Source organism: Pristiophorus japonicus, chromosome 1 (genome assembly GCF_044704955.1).
Source record: "Pristiophorus japonicus isolate sPriJap1 chromosome 1, sPriJap1.hap1, whole genome shotgun sequence".
Taxonomy (NCBI): domain Eukaryota; kingdom Metazoa; phylum Chordata; class Chondrichthyes; family Pristiophoridae; genus Pristiophorus; species Pristiophorus japonicus.
Window position 1 is genome coordinate 214784978 of NC_091977.1, and position 22948 is coordinate 214807925.

The following is a 22948-nucleotide window of genomic DNA, read 5'->3' on the forward strand; positions in this document are numbered from 1 at the left end:
AAGTAACGTCGTTTTCGAGCAAGAATATACAAGAATGTACATGCCGACTGCTACACGACCTCAGATGACCCAGAATCCGGCATCAATCGTTAATGCGAGGCAGTTAACACCTTGTTGGCGTTGTGGAGGTGATCACCGGGCCCATCAATGCCGCTTCAAGCACTATGCGTGCAACGGCTGCAGAACAATGGGAAACCTCCAGCGAATGTGCAGGCGAGCTGCAAATGCTGCAAACCCTGCAAACCACCACGTTGCAGAGGAAGATCGATCCACGGTGGATCAGGCTGAACTAGAGACTTGAACTGAGGAGGCAGAAGTGTACGGGGTCCATACATTCACCACAAAATGTCCACCAATAATGTTAAAAGTTGAACTGAATGAAATTCCAGTATCCATGGAACTGGACATGGGTGCGAGTCAGTCCATAATGAGCAAAAGGCCTTCGACAGGCTGTGATGCAACAAGGCACACAGGCCCAAGCTCAGCCCCATTCACACCAAGCTAAGAACTTACACCAAAGAACTGATCCCTGTAATTGGCAATGCAGAAGTCAAAGTCTCTCATGATGGAGCAGCACATGAACTCCCATTGTGGATCATGCCAGGGGATGGCCCCACACTGTTCAGCAGAAGCTGGCTGGGAAAAATCCGCTGGAACTGGGACGACATCTGAGTGCTTTCGTCCATCGACGACACCTCATGTGCCCAGATTCTGAGCAGATTTCCATTGTTGTTTGAGCCAGGCATTGGAAGTTTCTTGGGGGCGAAAGTGCAGATCCATTTTGTTCCCGGTACACGACCCATCCACGGGCGGTACCGTATATGATGCAAGACAAAGTGGAAATTGAGCTGGATAGGCTGCAGCGAGAAGGCATCATCACGCCGGTGGAATTTAACGAATGGGCCAGTCTGATTGTCCTGGTACTTAAAGGTGACGGCACGGTCAGAATTTGCGGGGACTATAAAGTAACGATTAACCATTTTTCACTACAGGACCAGTACCCACTACCCAAGGCAGACGACCTATTTGCGACCCTGGCTGGAGGAAAGACGTTCACTAAGTTGGACCTGACCTCGGCCTACATGACGCAGGAGTTGGAGAAATCTTCGAAAAGCCTCACCTGCATCAACATGCACAAAGGTCTGTTCATCTATGCTTGTTCGGGATTCGTTCGACCGCGGCAATCTTCCAATGGAACATGGAGAGCCTGCTAAAGTTGGTTCCTCACACCTTGGTTTTCCATGATGACATGCTAGTTACTGGCTGGGACAACATCGAACACTTGAAGAATCTGGAAGAGGTTCTAAGTCGGCTAGATCGCGTGGGACTCAGGTTGAAATGCTCGAAGTGTGTTTTCCTGGTGCCCAGAGATCGAGTTCTTGGAAAGAAGAATCGCAGCAGACGGCATCAGATCCACCGACGCCAAGACGGAGGCTATCAAGAATGCACCGAGACCACAGAATGTGAGGGAGCTGTGGTTGTTCCTGGGACTCCTCAACTATTTCGATAATTTCTTACCCGGGTTAAGCACCTTGCTAGAACCCCTTCATGTGCTACTGCGCAAGGGAGATGACTGGGTATGGGGGAAATCACAAGAGGATGCCTTTGAGAAAGCCAGAAATCTGTTCTGTTCAAACAAACTGCTTGTTCTGTATAACCCATGTAAACGATTAGTGCTAGCTTGCGAGGCGTCGTCATATGGGGTCGGGTATGTGTTACAACAGGCTAACGAATCGGGGATTTTGCAATCGGTCGCTTATGCATTCAGAAGTCTGTCCAAGGCCGAAAGAGCCTACAGCATGATTGAAAAAGAAGCTCTGGCGTGCGTTTACAGGGTGAAAAAAATGCACCAGTATTTGTTTGGTCTCAAGTTTGAGTTTGAATCTGACCATAAGCCGTTCATCGCTATTCTCAGAGAGCAAAAGGATTAACACCAATGCCTCTGTCCGCATCCAAAGATGGGCGCTCATGCTGTTGGCATACAACTATGTAATCCGCCACAAACCAGGCACAGAGAACTGCGCTGATGCTATCAGTTGGCGACCATTGCCCACCACCGGGGTGGATATGGCACAGCCTGCAGACTTGGTCATGGTGATGGATGTATTCCAAAACAAAAGTTCACCCGTTACGGCCCACCAGATCAGGACATGGACCAGCCAGGATCCTTTACTGTACCTGGTAAAAAACTGTGTCCTCCATGGGAGCTGGTCCAGCATCCCAGCGGAGATGCAGGCGGCGATTAAGCCGTTCCACAGGCGCAAAGACGAAATGTCCTTGCAGGCGGACTGTCTTTTGTCGGGTAATCGCGTGGTCTTGCCCAAGAAAGGCAGAGAAACGTTCATTCGTGACCTACATAGCACCCACCCAGGATTTTAATGATGAAAGCCATAGCCAGATTCCACGTGTGGTTGCCCAGCATTGACTCAGATTTAGAGTCATGTTTGCGCCAGTGCAACACTTGCTCTCAACTGAGCAATGCAGCCAGAGAGGCACCGCTAAGTTTGTGGTCGTGACCCTCCAAACCATGGTCTAGCAGCCATGTTGACTATGCGGGCCCATTTCCAGACAAAATGTTCTTGGTTGTCGTGGATGCTTATTCAAAATCGATTGAATGTGTAATAATGTCTGTAAGCATGTCCACCACCACCATCGAAAGCTTACGAGCCATGTTTGCCACACATGGCCTGCCTGATGTCCTAATCAGCAACAATGGGCCATGTTTCACCAGTGCTGAATTCAAGGAATTCATGACCCGCAATGGGATCAAACATGTCACATCTGCCCCGTTGAAGCCCGCATCCAACGGCCAGGCAGAACGGGCAGTTCAGACCATCAAGCAAAGCTTGAAGCAAAGCGTGTCGGAAGGCTCCCTGCAGACCCGACTGTCCCAAGTTCTGCTCAGCTACCGCACCAGACCCCACTCGCTCACCGGGATTCCTCCAGCCAAGCTGCTCATGAAAAGGGCGATCAAAACAAGGCTCTCTCTTGTCCACCCTGATCTCCATGATCATGCCGAGGGCAGGCGGCATCAACAAAGTATGTACCATGATCGCGCAAATTTGTCACGCGATACTGAGGTCAATGATCCTGTGTTTGTACTCAATTATGGACATGATCCCAAATGGCTCGCTGGCACGGTCATAACAAAAGAAGGGAGTAGCTTGTTTCAGGTCAAATTGGCCAATGGACTAACGTGCAGAAAGCAATTGGACCAAATCAAATTGCGGTTCACTAACAGCTACGAGCAGCCCGAAGAGGACACCACCAACTTCGACCCTCGAACACACACACAAGTGGCAACCGACATCATGGTTGACCACAAAGCCAAACTCACCATCCCCAGCTGCCCGGCAAGGCCGGCTGCCCAGCAACCCAGTGAAGAACCAACCAACTCACCCACACTTGCATTTGTACTGAGACGATCGACAAGGGGGTGAAAAGCCCCAGATCATCTCACCCTGTAAATAATAGTACTATTGACTTTACGAGGGAGTGATGTTATGTATTTAACGCTTGGCAACCTGTATCACACCACCACCAGAGGGCCTATCTGTTGGTGTCCCAAGGAATCCCAGCAACCCTTGGGAGCACTGTATATAAGCAGGCCACCCACGCGACCTGCACTCTGGAGTCTAATTAAAGGAGCTAAGGTCACACTTACTCATGGCTTATAGTACTCAGTTTCATCCTTTATTATGAGCATAACAGAGGGGAGTCATGAGCCAGGTGGAGAGCAGATAGCCCTTGTCTCCCAGCAGCCAGCCATGAGCTTGATGTGGTGTCTGGAACAGAGCTGGCACACCTGTCTGACATAGGATGAAGGCATTGTGACTGTTGCCAGGACCGCGAGCATTGACATTGAGGATTTTCTGTGGGTGATCACGGACCAACTGCACATTCAGTGAGTGGTAGCCTTTGCGGTTATGGAATACCTCTGGATTGTTATGTGGTGCCTGCAAAGTGATGTGGGTGCAGTCAATGGTGCCCTGCACCATGGGGAAGTCCAATATCCTGATGAAGCCACATGCACACTTGTGCTGCTTCTCTCTGGTGATGGGGAAGGAAATGTAGTCCCTTTTCCTTCTGTAGAGAGCATCTGTGACCTTGCAGATGCAGCAATGCATGACGAACTGTGATATGTTAGATATGTGTCCTGTTGCAGACTGGAAGTATCCGCTGGCATAGAAATTGAGGGCGATGGTGACCTTGACTGCTACTGAGAGAGCCATGATCATCCTGGTCTGAGGTCTGGTTGCCATAGGTGCCAGAGCTCTGTGACCACATCCTTGGTGAAGCGGAGCCTTCTAAGACACTGTTCCTCAGTGAAATTGATGCAGTAGAACTGCTGCCGGAATACACTGGGAGGGTAAGGCCTCCTGTTTAGAGCTCTGTTGGTCCTCATCCCCCTGGCTACATTTTTCAAGCTTTCACTCTGCCTCCACTGCCTCCGACATTGATGCTGGAGGGCGAGGTCCAGTGCCAGTACAGCCCCCATTAACATGGAAATGTTGCATCTGAATGACACTGAATAATTTTTTATGAGGCAGAAGACTCCTGAAAGTGAAAAACGCTGAAATCGCTCAAAACGACTGTTTGCCCATCTCAAACTGACAAGGCAGCATTCTTTGCCGACTAAAATGAACTGGCCTTTAAATACCACTCCTCCAGCAGACATTGGACTTCATACCGCTGCCTCTTCCTATCGTTGTTGACGGCAGGCGCTCAGGTAGCAGGTGAGAGGGAATTTCCAATCCGGGGCAGTAACGGGGCACTGCGCGCCGGATAACATCACGATCAATGGAGCGTTAGGGCCTGAGGCTAGCGCAAAACCAGCAGGAAAGTGTGCTCAGTCAGGAACCCATTTACACCCCGTTATCGCCCCAAGAGGCGCTAACAGGAGGCGCAAAGGAGGCCAATTTCTCTCTTTAAATTATCGGGTTAAAAGTGGGTTGATTCCTTCAAAAATCACCAACTCCCAACATGTCTGAATATGCATTTATAAAGAGATTAAATCAATTTTACTTCATTTGTTCCTCATTTAGAGCCACTTGGCAGGATATCATCAGTGTGATTGGTCGTTTGCAGAAGATACCCAACTGAATGGAACAGTGAATTTAGAGAAGGCAGCTCAGAAATTGCAGAACAAGTTAGATAAAATATGCAAAACAAAGCTGGATGAAATTTGGTTGAGGGAAATATAAATCACTATACATAGGAAGAAAAATGAGCTATGAAAGAACGAGGAGCTAGAAATTGCTCTTCGCCCGATTGGGGGTGGTAACCTTCCGGGGCCGGGACAACCGATGCCTGGCCTGGAAGTCCCGCCCCCGACGCGGAATTGGGCATTACGCCCCTCAAAGGAAGTGGAGTGCTGTCTCCAGCTGGCTTTGCTTCTCTGAGGGGCGGTAGCATGGTGCTGAGTCCAGTGCCACGCGGAGCAGGCCAGCACTACCTGGTTGCTCTGCATAGCACTGACGTGCTACAATGCGCCGCCCCTTCCATTAAATGGGAGGGCCCCTACACATTCTGCAGGCTCTTTGGTGGCCAACACTGGGCAACCAGGGATGTGATCGACCGAGCCAGCTGCCCGGCACCCAAGACGGTTGACGTGAGGGCCGCCATTGTCGGGCCGACGTAAGAGTTGGCCGAATAATAAAGATGGCGGCCCCGGGCGCTAATGGCCGCCCTTTAAGGAGTGCCCCAGCGGCAGATGTCCGCCAGCTTCACGGGTTGTGCATCAATTTCCCCTGCGAGAAAAGGGGGTTTGACGTGAGGCGGTAAGGGGTTGGAACACACGGCGATGACGTCATCAGCAGTTGTGCGCTGGCCCCGGGCACTAATCGCAGGGTGCGACACTGCCAGAACAGCGCCCCCCCGCAAACTTCCAGGGCAATTTCCAGGAGGCAGTTGCACCCCCCTCCACTGGCGAAAATGCCATTGCGCCCCGTTAGCGTCCCCTGGAGGCACAAGCGAGGCTATAAAAAGGGACAATTTTGCCCCCTATGACTCTTAGTAGATGATTCTCAACATGTCAAACCAATGCAGAACAGCAATCTTTAAAATATTAGAATGTTGAACTTTGTAGCCATAACAGCAGAACACAGTTCTGAAAAAGTCAAGGGCAAACGGTATAATGTTCTGGTCAGAACACACCTTAAGTATTGCATTCTGGTCACTGAAAAACACAAAGATATTCAAGCACTAAAGGCAGTGCAGAGAAATGCGATGAAGTGCCAAGTAAGTGAATTGTGAGGAATGATTAGAGGGACTTGGACCGTGCCAAGTGCGAGCTTTGGCTCAGTGGTAGCACTCTCATCTCTAAGTTAGAATGTCATGGATCCAATCTTCACTCGAGAGATTGAGCACATGATCTAGGCTGACACTTCACTGCAGTACCGAAGAAGTGCTGCACTGTTGGTGGTGCCACCTTTCCGATTAAATGTTTATCAGAGGTCTTGTCTTCCTTCTCAGGTGGACTCAAGATACAATTGCTGTCATGTATCTCACATTACTGTATATAACTGTATCTTACCATGCTATACATGACTGTAACTGGATATGACCTGTAACAATAAGCATACCTTACCACCAGGGGTGCACTTGCAGGAGACACTCCATACCTGTCCCACTGTGGTATATAAAGGGAGGTCTCAGGCAAGTGCAGCACTGGAGAGCTGGAATTAAAGGTGCAGGTCCTGAGTGACCTTGACTTCAGCATGTGTCTCGTGTAAGTCAGTACATTAGAGTCAGGACTTAACAGTGGCAACGAGTTACGGGATCACAGAATCCACAGAATGGCTACCAACAGCTCAGATGAGAAATACAATGCTGGAGACAATTGGGATGACTTTATAGAAAGGCTCCAGCAAAGTTTTGTGACCAAAGACTGGCTGGGCGACGATAAGGCAGACAAGAGAAGAGCCCATCTCTTGACCAGCTGTGGCTCGAAAACATACGCTTTAATGAGAGACCTGCTGGCACCCGAGAAACCAGCAAGCAAGTCGGTTGAGGAGTTGAGCACACTGGTGAGAGACCACCTGAAGTCAGCGAGCAGCCTACACATGGCCAGACACAGGTTTGACAACTACAGATGCTGTGTGGGCCAAAGCATACCCGACTTCGTGGCGGAACTTCGGAGGCTGGCTAGTTCATGTGAGTTTCCCGATGAACTAAAGAGAGAAGTACTGAGAGACTTTTTTATTGAAGGCATAGGCCACGCAGGCATATTCCGAAAGCTGATAGAGACTAAGAACCTGACTCTAGAGGCAGCAGTACTGGTCGCACAGACGTTCTTGGCAGGCGAAGAAGAAACGAGGCTGATCTATACTTCGGGTACGACAACCAACGAGGCATCGGAACAAGGGGTTCACTTTGTGAATCAAACCGCTCCCCCCACACACAGACAAAGGCAAGAGAGCAGGCCTTCAACAGCAGACAGTGGCACCAGAAGCCATCAAAATCAAGGGCCACATGAACGGCCGATCACACCTCATCAACCCACAATGCGAGCAATCAACAACAGATTGAGAGAAGCTCAAGGGAGATCAGCCAGACGCAGCTCATCCTTCGGAAACAATGGAAACGGCCTGTGTTGGAGATGTGGGGAAGGCACTCAACCAGGGTGTGTCGATTTCAGCATGCTGTTTGCAGAAACTGCAACTACACAGCTGCATCTGGCTCGCATGTGCAGAAAAACAGCAGCTCGGCTGGTATACGAATCGGAAGGGTCGGAAAGCGGACCAGAAGATGGTTGGAACACTGCACGGGATGCTGAGGTACAGCGGGTTAACATGATCAATGTCCACTGTTCTTACACCAAGACGCCTCCAATTATGATGAGGGTTCGACTCAACGGGATACCCGTCAACATGGAACTGGACACGGGGGCCAGTCAATCCCTCATGAGCGTTCAACAATTTGAACAGCTGTGGCCGCACAAAAGCAACAGACCAAAACTCACAAAGATCGACACCAAACTAAGGATCTATACGAAAGAAATCGTCCCAGTCCTTGGCAGCGCCATGCTCTCGGTCACACACAAAGGGATGGTGTACCGACTTTCCCTGTGGATTGTGCCCGGGGATCTCCCAGCCCTGTTGGGGAGAAGCTGGCTAGCAGAACTTAATTGGAAATGGGATGATGTTCACGCCATGTCGTCAGAGGAACGGACCTCCTGCTCAACAGTTCTAAGCCGTTTTGAACATTTCTTTCAGCCAGATGTGGGCACCTTCAAAGGGGCTAAAGTTAGAATCTACATCACACAGAATGCCAGACCAGTCCATCACAAGACTAGAGCTGTGCCTTATGTGATGAGGGAAAAGATTGAAAATGAACTGGACCGGCTTCTGCGGGAAGGCATAATTTCTCAAATGGAATTCAGCGATTGGGCAAGCTCCATCGTCCCCGTCATGAAGCCTGATGGATCCATGCGAATCTGTGGGGATTACAAGTCTACCATAAACAGAGTCTCCCTACAGGACCAATACCCGCTGCCCAGAGCGGAGGACCTATTTGCCACGTTGGCTGGAGGAAAACTTTTCTCGAAACTTGACCTCACATCTGCGTATATGACGCAAGAACTGACCGAAGAGTCTAAGCTACTCACCACCATCACAACACATCGAGGCCTTTTTGTGTACAATCGATGCCCATTCTGCATCAAGTCGGCAGCTGCTATATTCCAGCGCAACATGGAAAGTCTGCTCAAGTCCATCCCGGGGACGGTTGTGTTTCAAGATGACAGACACATCATGGGCAGGGACACCGACTCTCATCTCCGCAATCTTGAGGAAGTACTAAGTTGATTGGATCGGGTAGGCCTAAGAGTTAAGAAATCCAAGTATCTGTTTCTCGCGGCTGAGGTTGAATTTTTGGGCAGAAGAATTGCCGCTGATGGAATCCGCCCAACCGAATCCAAAACCGAAGCGATTCGCCTGGCACCCAGGCCCCCGGAATGTCTCAGAACTGCGCACGTTTCTTGGGCTACTCAATTACTTTGGGAACTTTATGCAGAACTTGAGCACCCTGCCGGAGCCTCTCCATGTGCTACTCAGAAAGGGGTGCGATTGGTTTTGGGCGGATGCCCAAGAATGCGCCTTCAATAAGGCATGCAACCTTCTATGTTCCAAGAGTGTTTTAGCCTTTTTTGATAAAGGTAAAAAGTTGGTCCTTACGTGTGATGCGTCAGCGTATGGGGTCGGGTGCGTTTTAGAGCACGTCAGTGATGCAGGTAAATTGCAGCCCGTTGCTTATGCCTGCAGGTCACTTTCGCGGGTGGAGCGCGGGTACGGTATGGTTGAGAAGGAGGCACTCGCGTGCGTGTACGGTGTCAAAAAGATGCACCAATACCTTTTCGGGGTCAAGTTTGTGTTAGAAACCAACCACAAACCCCTCACGTCCCTACTATCCGAGTGCAAGGCAATCAACGCCAACGCCTCGGCGCGCACTCATGCTGCCGGCTTACGACTACACGATAAGGCACAGACCAGGCACAGACAACTGTGCCGACGCGCTTAGCAGGCTACCCCTGGCGACTACAGAAGGGTCCGATGAACAGGACTGTGAGATGGTCATGGCAATCAATGCCTTTGAATCCACAGGTTCGCCCATGACGGCTCACCAAATCAGAGCCTGGACGACCAGCGACCCCACGTTATCTCTAGTTAAAAGATGCGTTTTAACCGGTGATTGGGCAGAGGCTCGCGATGCCTTCCCCGAGGAGGTCAAACCCTTGCATAGGCGCATGCATGAACTCTCACTACAGGCAGACTGCCTGATGTGGAGCAGCCGAGTAGTTATGCCCTAACGAGGCAGGGAGTCGTTTGTCCGGGAACTCCATCGCGAGCACTCGGGGATCGTCCTGATGAAGGCCACAGCCAGATCTCATGTCTGGTGGCCTGGCATTGATGCGGACTTGGAGCTCTGCATCCGTCAGTGCACCATTTGTGCCCAACTCAGTATTGCCCCCAGGGAGGCCCCCTAAGCCCCTGGCCCTGGCCCACCAAACTGTGATCACGGGTGCATGTAAACTATGCGGGCCTATTCATGGGCAAAATGTTACTCGTAGTCATTGATGTATTTTCAAAATGGATCGAGTGCACCATTTTAAACTCGATCACCACTTTCACCACTGTAGAGAGCCTTAGAGCCATGTTTGCAACGCACAGCATTCCTGACATACTGGTCAGTGATAATGGTCCGTGCTTCACCAGTGCAGAATTTCACGATTTTATAGTTGACCACAGTATAAATCACGTTAAGACGGCACCTTTCAAGCCGTCCTCCAATGGCCAGGCGGAGCGAACAGTGCAGATCATTAAACAAGGCTTGCTCAGAATCCAAGGTCCCACGCTGCAGAGCTGCCTATCGCAACTGCTGCTGGCATACAGATCTCGTCCGCATTCGTTGACTGGGGTCCCCACGCAACTATTGATGAAACGAACCTTAAAGACCAGGCTTTCATTAATCCTCCCAGACATGCATGAAATTGTTGAGGCTAAGCATCAAAAGCTAACTGAGTACCATGACCGAAATTCGAGGGGGAGGTGGAATGAGATAGGGGACAAAGTGTTTGTGCTAAACTATGGCCGGGGTCCCAAATGGCTTGCAGGGACAGTAACAGACAAAGAGGGAAACAGGCTACTGGTTGTACAAATGGACAATGGCCAAACCTGCCGAAGGCATGTAGACCAAGTAAAAAGTAGATTAATTGATAACACTGAAGAACCAGAGGCAGACTACAATATGGAACTCACACCACACCTGGTGGACAGACAGGCGGAACAACCTGAGGAAAGGGCAGTCTTAACAGACAGCCCAGGCGAGATACAAGCAATCACACCGAATGAAACAGACAGCCCAGGCAAGATACCAGCAATCACACCGAACGAAAAACAGGCACCAAGGCAAACAACTGAACCACAACGAAGACGTTCCACACATGAGTGCAGACCACCTGAGAGACTGAATCTCGGGGAGGATGATGTCATGTATCTCACATTACTGTATATAACTGTATCTTACCATGCTATACATGACTCTAACTGGCTATGACCTGTAACAATAAGCATACCTTACCACCAGGGGTGCACTTGCAGGAGACACTCCATACCTGTCCCACTGTGGTATATAAAGGGAGGTCTCAGGCAAGTGCAGCACTGAAGAGCTGGAATTAAAGGTGCAGGTCCTGAGTGACCTTGACTTCAGCATGTGTCTCGTGTAAGTCAGTACATTAGAGTTAGGACTTAACAATTGCATTTTCTGAAGAAGAGCAGAAGAGTTCTCCCAGTGTTCCGGTCAACATTTATCCCTCAATCAACATCACTCAATATAGATTATCTGGTCATATATCTCATTGCTGTTTGTGGGACCTTGCTTTGTACAAATTGGTTTATGTGTTTCTTTACTTTACACAGTGATGACATTTCAAAAGTACTTGTGTGTCAGCTGTTTCACAATTGATAGCATGCTTGCCTCTGATTTAGAAGGTTATGGGTTCAAGTCTCAGTCCAGAGACTTGAGCACAAAATCCATGCTGGCACTCCAGGGCAGTACTGCACTGTTGGAGGTGCCATCTTTCGGATAAGACTTTAAACTGAGGTGCTGTCTGCCCTCTCAGGTGAAAGTAAAACATTCCACTTTTTGAAAAAGTGCAGCAGAGTTCTCCCTGGCTCCTGGCCAATATTTATCCCTCAATCAACTCCTCAAAGAGATTATCTGGTCATTATCACATTGCCATTTGTAAGACCTTGCTATTTGTAAATTGGCTGCCGCATTTCATACATTACAACAGTGACTACACTTCAAAACGTACTTAATTGGCTGTGAAGCATTTGGAATATCCTGAGGCTGCGAAAGGTACTATTTAAATGCAAGTCTTTCTTTTTTTACTTCATTGCTATGAAACATTTTGGGATGCCCTGAGGTAGTGAATGCCACTATATAAATGCAAGTTATTTTATTCTCTGGAAAGGAGGCATCTGAGAGGTTATCTTATAGAGGTATATAAAATAGGAATAGGTAAATCCAGACATTACATAAGTTAAATTGTGAGAGTATAACAAGAGGACACAAATTCAAGCTAAATTTAGGACTTGATATCAGGAAATTCTTCAGACAAATAGCGATCAACATGTGGTACTGATAGAGCAGTGAAGTCAATCAGAAACAATTAGATACTGCAACATGGGGCTCTTAGATTTCCCTGGATCAATTAAGAAGCGCCAAATGCTCTTCCTCATTCATCATTTTCTTACGCTTCTGTCAATCAACTGATTCTGAAAAGATCTGGCCAGAAAATAGTGAAATTGATCTATGTCCCAATGTTTTTTTCCCAGGTAACCATCGATGTTGTATGGATAGAATAGTTATCAGAGACGAGCAGTTTATGGAGAATAAACACACACACACTCCTTGGACATGTACATCATAAAGAACCAATAACAAGGCTTCTCAAGCAAATTGCTGACACTGTTGGAATATAATGGCATGTTAATCACTCGCAGATATCAGTGCACAGATCAGAAGGAACAAAACAGCCAGGACCTCTTCAGCACGGCGGTTGAGTGATTTACAACAATACTTATAGGATTCGCGCCAGTATGGCTCAGAAACACGGACCACTTACAGTAGACAACTCAAGTCGCTGGAGAAATACCACCAACGATGCCTCCACAAGATCTTACAAATCCCCTAGGAGGACAGATGCACCAACATTAGCATCCTCGACCAGGCCAACAACCCCAGCATTGAAGCACTGACCACACTTGATCAGCTCTGCTGGCCAGGCCACATTGTTTGCATACCTAACACGAGACTCCCAAAGCAAGCGCTCTACTCGGAACTCCTTCACGGCAAACGAGCCAAAGGTGGGCAGCAGAAACGGTACAAGGACACCCTCAAAGTCTCCCTGATAAAGTGCAACATCCCTACTAACACCTGAGAGGCCCTGGACAAAGACTGTCCTAAGTGGAGGAAGCGCAGCCAAGAAGGCGGCGAGCACCTCGAGTCTCGTCGCTGAGAGCACACAGAAATCAAGCGCAGGAAGCGGAAACAGCGTGCGGAAATCAGTCCCACCCACGCCTTCCCTCAATGACTAAATGTCCCACCTGTGACAGAGACTGTGGTTCTCATATTGGACTGTACAGCCACCTAAGAACTCATGTTAAGAGTGGAAGCAAGTCTTCGGAACCAACCAGGGGGCAAGCTATCTTAGATGTGGTCCTGTGTAATGAGACAGGATTAATAAACAATCTCCTAGTAAAGGATCCCCTCGGAATGAGTGATCATAGCATGATTGAATTTCAAATTCTGATGGAGGGTGAGAAAGTTGATCTCTAACCAGCATACTAAACTTAAATAAAGGAGACTATGAAGGTATGGTGTCCGTTCAAAAGAAGCCTCCGACCGGAATTTCAGGGTGTCTTCTTGCAATTTGTTGCAGTCCTCCTCAGTGTTCGCTATCCCTCCCAATTTGGTGTGCCCGGTGATGATGATGTAATCGCCATGCACAACACCTCGTTACCGCCCCTCCCATAAATTCGGCCTCCCCCTCAGATACTGCCTGGCACTGACAACAACAGCTTCAGCTGTCGAGTTGCAGGTGGGTGGCAGCTAGAGAAGTGCGAGTTAAAGGCGCCATCTTGTTGGCCATTATTATTTCCAGCTTGCTGACAGATAGGCAGAGTGCCCGTTGCAAGAATTTCACCTCAAGGACTGTTCTGGCTCTTAAGCATTGCTTTGTTTAATTCAGATTTGACTCTGCAACATTTATCTCATTTCATGGGGGCTGTGTTAGCACTCGACCTGCTGCACATCACCGTTGGAGATTACTTAAGTGGAAACAAATGCAGAGATAAAGGCAGAGAGAAAGGCAGAGTGAAAGAGAGGCAGCAATACAAGGAGCGAGGCAAAGAGAGAGAGGGGGAGAAAAGTAGAGAGAGAGAGAGAATTGCACAGAGAGAGAGATGGAGAAAGGCATAGAGAGAGAGAGAGAGGAAGAAAGGCAGAGAGAGAGAGGGGGAGAAAGGCATAGAGAGAGAGAGAGCGAAAAAGGCACAGAGAGAGAGAGGGAGAAAGGCACAGAGAGAGAGAGAGATGGAGAAAGGCATAGAGAGAGAGAGAGAGGGAGAAAGGCAGAGAGAGAGAGAGGGAGAAAGGCATAGAGAGAGAGAGGGAAAAAGGCACAGAGAGAGAGAGAGGGAGAAAGGCACAGAGAGAGAGAGGGAGAAAGGCACAGAGAGAGAGAGAGAGGGAGAAAGGCACAGAGAGAGAGAGGGAGAATGGCAGAGAGAGAGAGAGAGAGAGGGAGAAAGGCACAGAGAGAGAGAGAGGGAGAAAGGCACAGAGAGAGAGAGAGAGAAAGGCACAGAGAGAGAGAGAGAGGGAGAAAGGCACAGAGAGAGAGAGAGGGAGAAAGGCACAGAGAGAGAGAGAGGGAGAATGGCACAGAGAGAGAGAGAGGGAGAAAGGCACACAGAGAGAGAGGGAGAAAGGCACAGAGAGAGAGAGAGGGAGAAAGGCACAGAGAGAGAGAGAGAGAGAGAAAGGCACAGAGAGAGAGAGAGAGGGAGAAAGGCACAGAGAGAGAGAGAGGGAGAAAGGCACAGAGAGAGAGAGAGGGAGAATGGCACAGAGAGAGAGAGAGGGAGAAAGGCACACAGAGAGAGAGGGAGAAAGGCACAGAGAGAGAGAGAGGGAGAAAGGCACAGAGAGAGAGAGAGGGAGAATGGCATAGAGAGAGAGAGGGAAAAAGGCACAGAGAGAGAGAGAGGGAGAAAGGCACAGAGAGAGAGAGGGAGAAAGGCACAGAGAGAGAGAGAGAGGGAGAAAGGCACAGAGAGAGAGAGGGAGAATGGCAGAGAGAGAGAGAGAGGGAGAAAGGCAGAGAGAGAGAGAGGGAGAAAGGCAAGAGAGAGAGAGGGAAAAAGGCACAGAGAGAGAGAGAGGGAGAAAGGCACAGAGAGAGAGAGGGAGAAAGGCACAGAGAGAGAGAGAGAGGGAGAAAGGCACAGAGAGAGAGAGGGAGAATGGCAGAGAGAGAGAGAGAGAGAGGGAGAAAGGCACAGAGAGAGAGAGAGGGAGAAAGGCACAGAGAGAGAGAGAGAGAAAGGCACAGAGAGAGAGAGAGAGGGAGAAAGGCACAGAGAGAGAGAGAGGGAGAAAGGCACAGAGAGAGAGAGAGGGAGAATGGCACAGAGAGAGAGAGAGGGAGAAAGGCACACAGAGAGAGAGGGAGAAAGGCACAGAGAGAGAGAGAGGGAGAATGGCACAGAGAGAGAGAGAGGGAGAAAGGCACACAGAGAGAGAGGGAGAAAGGCACAGAGAGAGAGAGAGGGAGAAAGGCACAGAGAGAGAGAGAGGGAGAATGGCAGAGAGAGAGAGAGAGAGGAAGAAAGGCACAGAGAGAGAGAGGGAGAATGGCAGAGAGAGAGAGAGAGGGAGAAAGGCACAGAGAGAGAGAGAGGGAGAATGGCAGAGAGAGAGAGAGAGGAAGAAAGGCACAGAGAGAGAGAGGGAGAATGGCACAGAGAGAGAGAGAGGGAGAAAGGCACAGAGAGAGAGAGAGAGAGGGAGAAAGGCACAGAGAGAGAGAGGGAGAAAGGCACAGAGAGAGAGAGGGAGAATGGCAGAGAGAGAGAGAGAGAGAGAGAGAAAGGCACAGAGAGAGAGAGAGGGAGAAAGGCACAGAGAGAGAGAGAGAGAGAGAAAGGCACAGAGAGAGAGAGAGGGAGAAAGACAGAGAGAGAGAGAGAGAATGGCACAGAAACATAAAAAACATAGAAACATAGAAAATAGGTGCAGGAGTAGGTCATTCGGCCCTTTGAGCCTGCACCACCATTCAATGAGTTCATGGCTGAACATGCAACTTCAGTACCCCATTCCTGCTTTCTCGCCATACCCCTTGATCCCCCTCGTAGTAAGGACTACATCGAACTCCTTTTTGAATATATTTAGTGAATTAGCCTCAACAACTTTCTGTGGTACAGAATTCCACAAGTTCACCACTCTCTGGGTGAAGAAGTCTCTCCTCATCTCGGTCCTAAATGGCTCACCCCTTATCCTTAGACTGTGACTCCTGTTTCTGGACTTACCCAACATTAGGAACATTCTTCCTGCATCTAACCTGTCTAAACCCATCAGAATTTTAAACGTTTCGATGAGGTCCCCTCTCATTCTTCTGAACTCCAGTGAATACAAGCCCAGTTGATCCAGTCTTTCTTGATATGTCAGTCCCGCCATCCCGGGAATCAGTCTGGTGAACCTTCGCTGCACTCCCTCAATAGCAAGAATGTCCTTCCTCAGGTTAGGAGACCAAAACTGTACACAATACTAAAGGTGTGGCCTCACCAAGGCCCTGTACAACTGTAGTAACACCTCCCTGCCCCTGTACTCAAATCCCCTCGCTATGAAGGCCAACATGCCATTTGCTTTCTTAACCGCCTGCTGTAGCTGTGTGCCAACCTTCAATGACTGATGTACCATGACACCCAGGTCTCTTTGCACCGCCCCTTTTTCTAATCTGTCACCATTCAGATAATAGTCTGTCTCTCTGTTTTTACCACCGAAGTGGATAATTTCACATTTATCCACATTATACTTCATCTGCCATGCATTTGTCCACTCACCTAACCTATCCAAGTCACTCTGCAGCCCCATAGCATCCTCCTCGCAGCTCACACCGCCACCCAACTTAGTGTCATCCGCAAATTTGGAGATACTTCATTTAATCCCCTCGTCTAAATCATTAATGTACAATGTAAACAGCTGGGGCCCCAGCACAGAACCTTGCGGTACCCCACTAGTCACTGCCTGCCATTCTGAAAAGTACCCATTTACTCCTACTCTTTGCTTCCTGTCTGCCAACCAGTTCTCAATCTACGTCAGCACACTACCCCCAATTCCATGTGCTTTAACTTTGCACATTAATCTCTTGTGTGGGACCTCGTCGAAAGCCTTCTGAAAGTCCAAATACACCACATCAACTGGTTCTCCCTTGTCCACTCAACTGGAAACATCCTCAAAAAATTCCAGAAGTTTTGTCAAGCATGATTTCGCTTTCACAAATCCATGCTGACTTGGACCTATCATGTCACCTCTTTCCAAATGCGCTGCTATGACATCTTTAATAATTTATTCCATCAATTTACCCACTACTGAGGTCAGGCTGACAGGTCTATAATTCCCTGTTTTCTCTCTCCCTCCTTTTTAAAAAGTGGGGGTACATTGGCTACCCTCCACTCCATAGGAACTGATCCAGAGTCTATGGAATGTTGGAAAATGACTGTCAATGCATACGCTATTTCCAAGGCCACCTCCTTAAGTACTCTGGGATGCAGTCCATCAGGCCCTGGGGATTTATCGGCCCTCAATCTCATCAATTTCCCCAACACAATTTCCCGACTAATAAAGATTTCCCTCAGTTCCTCCTCCTTACTAGACCCTCTGACCCCTTTTATATCCAGAAGGTTGTTTGTGTCCTCCTTAGTGAATACCGAGCCAAAGTACTTGTTCAATTGGTCTGCCATTTATTTGTTCCCCGTTATGACTTCCCCTGATTCTGACTGCAGGGGACCTACTTTTGTCTTTACTAACCTTTTTCTCTTTACATATCTATAGAAGCTTTTGCAGTCCGTATTAAAGTTCCCTGCAAACTTCCTTTTGTACTCTATTTTCCCTGCCCTAATCAAACCCTTTGCCCTCCTCTGCTGAGTTCTAAATTTCTCCCAGTCCCCGGGTTTGCTGCTATTTCTGGTCAATTTGTATGCCACTTCCTTGGCTTTAATATTATCCCTGATTTCCCTTGATAGCCACGGTTGAGCCACCTTCCCTTTTTTATTTTTACGCCAGACAGGAATGTACAATTGTTGTAGTTCATCCATGCGGTCTCTAAATGTCTGCCATTGCCCATCCACTGTCAACCCCTTAAGTATCATTCGCCAATCTATCCTAACTAATTCACGCCTCATACCTTCAAAGTTACCCTTCTTTAAGTTCTGGACCATGTTAACTGTTTCATTCTCCATCCTAATGTAGAATTCCACCATATTATGGTCACTCTTCCCCAAGGGGCCTCGCACAACGAGATTGCTAATTAATCCTCTCTCATTACACAACACCCAGTCTAAGATAGCCTCCACCCAAGTTGGTTCCTCGACATATTGGTCTAGAAAACCATCCCTTATGCACTCCAGGAAATCCTCCTCCACCGTATTGCTTCCAGTTTGGTTAGCCCAATCTATATGCATATTAAAGTCACCCATGATAACTGATGCACCTTTATTGCATGCACCCCTATTGCATGCACAGAGAGAGAGAGAGAGAAAGGCAGAGAGAGAGAGAGAGAGAAAGGCACAGAGAGAGAGAGAGAGAGAGAGAGAGAGAGAGATGCAGAGAGAGAGAGGGGGAGAAAGATAGAGAGAGAGAGAGGGGGAAATGCACAGAGAGAGAGAGAGGGAGAAAGGCAAAGTGAGATACAAGGAGAAAGACAGGTAGAAGGACAGCAAGATGTGTCGAGAAGGAGAAGACGCAACAGGAGACTTTTCCCTACCAGATTATTCCTGTAGCAGTTCTCATACATTAATTTGACTGAGGAACAGTGCATTCAAAGACTGCACTTCGGCAAGGATATGGTCACAGAGCTCTGCCATCTCTTGCAACAAGACCTCAAGCCTTAGACCAATGGCAGTTAAGGTCACCAATGCGCTCAATTTCTATGCTAATGGATCCTTCCAGTCTGCAACAGGAGACATCTCCAACATCTCCCAGTTTGCCATCCATTGCTCCATCTGCAAGATCACAGATGCTCTCTGCAGAAGGAGAAGGGACTACATTTCCTTCCCCATGACCAGAGAGAAGCAACTGGAGCATGCATGTGGATTCATCAGGATTTGGGCTTCCCCATGGTGTAGAGCGACATTGACTGCACCCACATTGCTTTGAGGGCACTGCATCGCAATCCTGAGATCTTCTGTAACCGCAAAGGCTGCCACTCACTGAATGTGCAGTTGGTGTGCGACCACACCCACCGCATCCTCAACGTCAATGCCCGCTAAACTGGAAGCAGCCATGAGGCCTTCATCCTGCGCCAGACCGGTGTGCCAGCTCTCTTCCAGCCATGACATCAAGCTGGCTGCTGAGAAAGAAGGGCTACCTGCTCTCCACCTGGCTCATGATTCCCCTCCGTAACACCACCACTCCTGCCCAGCTCTTATGCAATGAGAGCCATGCTGCCACCAGCAACATAATGCAGCAGACCATCGGAATGCTCAAGCAATGGTTCCACTAGAACGCCAGTACTCACCAGAGTGGGTGTCCCTATTCGTTGTCGTCTGCTGCATGCTGCACAACCTGGCCTTCATGAGGGCACAGCCATTGCCACCAGGCATTGTCGCACTATCTCAGGAGGAGGAGGAGGACCAGGAGGAGGACCAGGAGGAGCAGGAGGAGGAGCAATAGCAGGATGATGAGGAAGAGCAGGAGCAGCAACACCTGCGATGGAGGGAGCAGCGATTCCATTGCAATCCTGATTTCCATCCCACATCCTGGTTCCTTTGGACGCCCCCTTCACCACATCAATTTGCCCTGCCATACCAAAGCCCTAAAACTTAAACGAGAGACAACAGCAAACATTAAACATTCTAATCAACATTTATAAAACAACAATAAAATGTATAAATATGTATTTATTCATCGCCCTTGTGCATTTCCTTATACCCCCTCTTTCGTTTACCTTTCTACTAGTTCTCTGCAGTGTTTCTCCTGTGGTTGCAGCATAGCTGGTGGAAGGCTGCTGTGTGTCAGGGCCAGAGTCTACAGACGGCCTTGCAGGACACCCTTGACTAGCACTGGGCCTGGAAGGCTCAGCTGCAGACTGCACCACCTCAGGCTGGGCAGAGGCAGTCTGGGCTGGCTGGATGTCAGGCCAGCGACAAGTGCAATGGCGGAGTGACAGTGGTAGTATCATGAAAGCTATCATTCTGAGAGAGAACAGCAGGATCCTGCTCCACTGACCCACTGCCACTACCCCGGGGCAGCAACTCAGCATCCCCACCAATCTGCTGCAGGACAGATTTCTGGGCTGCTGCAGCACCGTGAGATCGCTGGTCAACTGTGGTGGACCCAGCGGCGATGGTAGCAGTCAGAGCTTACATGGGATTGCATGAGAGCAGTCTGAGCTTCTATGCGAATAACCATTTACCATTGCGTTGCTTCCACCTGTTCCGCAATGGTAACTGCCACATTGCCATTGACACGCGTCATGAGGTCTGAATCCACACAGTCTCTCTGGGAGTCCACCATCGTCTGCAGACTGGCAATGATGGGCTCCATGATGCACGCAGAGCTCTGTACAATAAGGAAGGTAGTCACCACCATACTCCTTACCATTGCTGAGAGGCACTCAGGCACCCTTGCCATTGCACCTATGATATTGGAGTGCATGGCCATCACCCTTTGTGTGAATGCCTCCCCATCGAGGTCCTCGTCTTAGTCCTGTGCAGCAAAATTCACATGCGAACTCAGCCTCCGGGGAGATGGCTCCCAAGGTTGCCTTTCCCCTTGACCATGCTGCAACCCGCTCGGCCCCAGTGCATCACGCAGTGCAGACACTTCTACTAACCTAACCTCTGCGGACTAGGTAGTGCCTGTATCTGAGCTGGTACCTGTGGGTGACAGAAGCAGTGACGTAGTGATAGGCTCCTCCTTTTCCTCCTCATCCTCATCCATCTCTTCTTCTCCCTCATGACTCAATTGCGGGGGGGGTGTCAGGGACAGTTTGGTAATTTGCTGTATGGTTATCTGAAAACATAAATGGAACAAGACTCGCATTAAGGTGAGGGCAGGGTGGGCAGGAATGGATCAAGGAAGGCAGACAGTATCAGGAGCTGGAAAGTGATAAGGCCTTCTGGTTTAATGAGGAAGTGGGATGCGAAGGGGGGCTAAAGACACCATTGCTGCCCCCAGCGAGGTCGATGTCTCTGCCAGCCACGGCGCCCACCACCTGTGGGCCAATGAGCCGCAGTACTCGCTTCACCCAGTCAGTCAGCTGGAGTTGTTCAGTTACCCCACCTCCAGTCCACTGTTGCTCCCTTCTGTTATGTGCCTTCTTGGCCTGCAAAATAAAGGAATTGTGTGAGTAAGAGTCCAGTTAAATATGGAAGATATGCCTGCCATGGTTGAATAGATGTGAATGTAGGCAAGGCGTGAAATGAGGATGTGACTGTGAATAGTTACAGATATTTGGTGGTTGCCTGTTGGGTTAAGTGCTGGTTTTCAGAGTGCACAGCCAGAGACTGTGCACTCTGGTATGTAAGAGTTGTGCAAACATGTACTCACCTTGACCACCCGACGGAGGTCGTTGAATTTCTTCTGGCACTGTGCTGAGTTTCTGTCGACCACGGTGCTGGCTGACACCTCCGTGGCCACCTCTGCCCACATGGCCTTAAAAGCCTGTGGCGTTGGCCTTCTCCCAGATGGAGGGAACAGTGCATCCCTCCTTCCCTCCACTGCCTACACCAGGTCATTGAACCAAGTGCCCCATCTAAGAGGATTTAGAGCTGCCATCTCAGAACTCAGCTCTTCGTGAAGTCCAGCAATGATGAAAATGACCAGGTGCTGCTTGAAATAACATCCCCTTTAAGAACTGGGATGAGTGGGAGGCTGTTTGCGCAATCGAAATCACCTGAAATTGGGTGCAGCTCTGGTAATAGCGCTGCAGCAGTGCCCCACGAAGGCCTCATTAGTGCCTCAGATACCACCTCCCTTCATTTTTGAGGCGAAAATGCCCATCTTGCTGGGCGCTATCCTTCCAAAAAGTTAGCACACTCTTTGGGCTAAACTTTCCACTTCACATCGCTGGCTACTGCCCATATATCGCCCAAAATGGCCTGCTATCGCCCATTTTGACGAAAAAGTGGAAAGTTAGGCTGGAACATTGCCGGAAAATTCTCCCCCCAACTTTCAGTTCACATTGCCAAGGTGATTGCCCGCACATCGCCTAGCCCAACTTTTGGCATATCGCCCACACATCGCCGGGTTGATCGCTTGCCGAGAACATTGCTGCAGAATAGTTGCTTTCCCCAGGCCTTCCTCACAGAAGTGGGCATTACAGATGCTATTTTAAATGTTGGAGGAAGGTAGGAGGCTGCTAAAAAACACGAGCTTATAAATTGTGAGTTATTTAAGGGTCTTTTACAGATAGATCCACTCACATTTATACTTATATTTATAATTATAATAATATTAGCTTTTATTTTAGTAGATTCGACATTTTTACTAAAAAGGACATTTATCGCAAGTGATAATAATATTAGTGATAATGATGGGGCCGATGGCTTCGCTGCCATTACTTGTAACTGATCACACACTGGCATCTGAAAGGATCAATCGAAGAGGTGGCAGAGTAATGCGGAGGCAGAGGAGGCGAATGTACAGACGACGAACGTACAGGGAAAAGCAATCTTACCTCAACTTGTCTGAAAATGCGAGTCTTAGGACTGCGCTTCCGGAAGGAGGTCATCAATGAGATATGCCAGCTCATCAAGGGGGATCTGCAGCCTTCCAGCACCATCAGGACCGCACTGCCCGTTGAGGTAAAGTTTACTGCGGCACTATCTTTCTACGCATAACTGGGCGGTGGGGAGTTGAGGAGGCAGAGCGGGATGTCGAGAGGCCTATAAAGGCCCAACAAGAGTGTCGGCAGATTGGAGAGGTCAGCGGCGTGTCGAGGAGGCCTGCCAGTGCAGCTGCAGCAGGGAGGCAAAAAAGAAGTAGAAAGAAATCAAAAGGTGACGTCACAGCCAAGAAGGTAAGTGATTGGCTGGTGATTGGTGAGTAGTTTTTCTTTTTCTTTTCTTTATCAGCAAATAATCTTTAGCATTGTTGTTGCCAAATTAAGTTTATCTAGGGGTTAATTCATGGCAGGAGAGCTCAGACACATGTTATGCTC